Source organism: Chrysochloris asiatica, unplaced genomic scaffold, assembly GCF_000296735.1.
Source record: "Chrysochloris asiatica unplaced genomic scaffold, ChrAsi1.0 scaffold00002, whole genome shotgun sequence".
In the NCBI taxonomy this organism is placed as follows: domain Eukaryota; kingdom Metazoa; phylum Chordata; class Mammalia; order Afrosoricida; family Chrysochloridae; genus Chrysochloris; species Chrysochloris asiatica.
The window spans coordinates 13977656-13981179 of NW_006408520.1; positions in this window are offsets into that span (position 1 = coordinate 13977656).

Here is a 3524-nt window from a genome sequence, read left to right on the forward strand (position 1 = left end):
TTAGAGGCAAAGACTTACGGTGCTGCTTGAAGATTAAGCAGTAGAGTTTAAGGCCCATCAAGGGGGATGAAGTATATCCAAGGAATATACTAATAGCAAGTAAGAAGATCAGACCTAAAACTAGATACAGATAAGGTCAAAGTGATTAGCTCTTACACTAACTGTGTACCTGAAGCTAAATTAAATCTTTATGAAGGAAAGATACTTTATTTAAAACTTCTACAATTTTCTGTAAATATCTGGCATATGATTTTTTCAAAATCTCCAGGCATGCAAAGAGATGAAATCAAGAGGAAACACAAACAATAGAAACACACTCACCAGTCATACAGATATTGAAATAATAACAAGCAAACTTGGAAATAATTGCGATTCATATATTCAAGAAAACAGGTGGCAAGATGGGGAGAATTTTGTCAGAGAAATGTGATCTTGTAGAAGGATCAAATGGAAATTCTAGAACTACACATCACAATATTTGAAATTAGGAGCATAATAACTGGGTTTCAAAGCAGAGTAGATATAGTTGGAGAAAAGACTGGTGATTCTGAAAGATAAATCAAGAAAAATATCTAAAATGAATTGCAAATGTAGAAAAAAGAACAAAAGATATATAATACATGTTGTTGTTGCTAAGTGTCCTCGAGTTAGTTCTGACAGAGATACCCTACACAGGGTATCTAAGGAGAAGTTGGTGGGTTTCAACAACTGAATTGTGATTTGCAATCCATAGTTTATCTTTAAGTGCTATACCAGGAATCTATATAATACATAAAATATCCATATATTTGAGGCGGCTTCAAAAATTTAAGGAAAAATTCCATTATCTTTCCATTTCATTTTCCCACTAACTTTGAAACTCCTTTGTGTACATGTACATACACACACACACACACACACACACACATACACACACATGAGTCAGTTTTGATTACTAGTGACCCGGATTAGGGTTTCTGAGAAGTAACTGATTGGTTTGAACTACCAACACTGATCCTACCCATATACACTCACATATATACTCACACATACACACTCTCAAGACAGAAAAAAAAACTTGAAAACAAGCAAAAACAATTGAAAACTAATAAAATACGTTGATTCACAGATTTAAGGAATGTTATTAAGCCCAAATAAGATGAGAACAAGGCAAAACACAGGAAGGGCCATTATGGTAAAATTAATGAAAATCCTGAAAAGAGAAAATCTTACAAAGTCAGCAAAATAAGGGCAAATCACTCTTTTTTTATTTTTTAATAAAAAGAGTGTTAACACGTTTCTTAACCCAGACAATGAAAGCCAAAAGAGAATGACAGAACTTAAAAAGTGGTAGGGGAAAAAATAAAGTGATACATTAGAATTCTCCTAGTCTCAGCTCTCCCAGAAAGTCTTCACAAATAACTATCAGAGAAAAAGATTTCACTATAGACAAAAGGAAAAACAAACAAACAAACAAACCAGAGAAGCTTACCTGCCAGCATATATTAATAATGGGATTGCTATAGATTTTATGTAGAAGAATTGATGCATTTGGGTTATGACATTGGAAGAGAATATTAAAAGTACCATGAACAGCCAAAAGAACAAACAAATCTGTGTTGAAAGAAGTACAGCCAGAATGATCCTTAGAAGACAGGATTGCAATACTTGGTCTCTCATACATCTGACATATTATCAGGAGGGACCAGTCCCTGGAGAAGGATATCATGCCAAAAAGGAGAAAGACCCGCCCAGTGTGATGGATTGGCACAGTGGCAGCAAAAATTGGCACAATTGAGGTTGGTGCAGAACTAGGAAGTGCCTCCTTCTGTTGTGCCTAAAGTCATTATGAGTCAGTACAAATTCACAGGACTAGCAACATAGGTTTTACTGGTGTGACACTGTAGGATAAGTACTGAACTGTAAGGTTGGTGGTTTAAATCCACCAGTCACTCCATGGAAAATCTATATTGGGGAGGCTATAAGTCAGAAATGCCTTGATGACCCTTTACAAAAACAACATTGATTTTACTTAACCAATAAATGGTGATGGTTGTGTGCCATGGAGTTGGTTCTGCTAACAGTGACCCTGTACAGAGTTTTCAAGGCTGTACATCTTTATGGGAGCAGAAAGCCTCATCTTTCTCCTACAGAACGGCTGCTAGTTTTGAAATTGAGATTAGCAGCTCTACTGTAACCATTAAGCTATCAGAGCTTCTTGACCAATAAGAAGCATCATAATAAATACAGAAAAGATTTAAGTCCTCAAATAGTATGTTTTGCTTGGAATCGATATTCATGTAAGCAGCAGTCAAGAAATCAAATGATATAGTACATTAGGCAAATCTTCTAAAAATCCCTCTTTAAATTGTTCAAGAACAAAGATGTCATTTTGAGGAGTCAGGTGGGCTTGAGTCAAGCCAGGATATTTTCAGTTGCCTCATATGTATATGAAAGTTAGACGATGAAGAAAGAAGATCTTAGAAGAACTGATGCATTTGAAATATGCTGTTGACAAAAATGTTGAAAGTATCATGCAATTCTGTCTTGGAGGAAGTACAAACAGAATGCTACTTAAAGCAAGGATGAAGAGACTTTATCTCTCTAATTTGAATATGTTATCAGGAGAGACCAGTCCCTGGAGAAGAACATCAAGCTTGATAGAGTGGAAGATCAGAGAAAAAGAAGACTTCTAATAAAATGGATTGACACAGTGGCAACAACAATGGGCTCAAATATAATAAGTATGAGGATGGCGTAAGACTTGGAAGTGTTTCTTTTTGTTGTACATAGTGTCAGCATGAGTCAGAAACAATCTGAAGGTGTGTGTCAGGGTTGTATTCTTTCATCATACCCAATCAGTACGTTTAGCAAATAATCTGAGAAGCTGGATTATATGAAGAAAAACCATGGCATCAGGATTGGAGGAAGACTTGTTAACAACCTGCGATATGCAGATGATGTAAGCTAGTTTGCTGAAAGTGAAGAGGACCTAAAATGCTTACTGATGTAGATCAAAGAGCACAGCCTTCAGTATGGGTCACTCTTCAATGTAAAGAAAACAAAAATCCTCACCATGCAACCAATAAATATTATTAAGATAAATGGAGAAGAGATTGAAATTGTCAAAAACTTAATTTTGCTTTGCTTCATAGACAAGAAATCAAATGGCATATGTCATTTGATTAAATGCCACTTAATTAGATTCCACACTGCCACTGTTCCAATCCATCTTGCTGCAGTATTCCTTTTTTTCCTGACCATCCACTTTACCAAGAATCATATCCTTCTCCAGTGACTGGTCCCTCCTGACAATATTCAAAGTATGAGAGACAAAGTCTGGCCATCCTGGCTTCCAAGGAGCACTCTGGCTGTACTTCTTCCAACAGAGATCTATTTGTCCTTTTGGCAGCCTATGGTACTTCAGTATTATCCTCCAGTACTATAACTCAAATGTAACAATTCTTCTACAGTTTTCCTTATTCACTATCCAACTTTCACATGATATAAGGTTATTGAAAATACTATGGCTTGGGTCAGGTGCA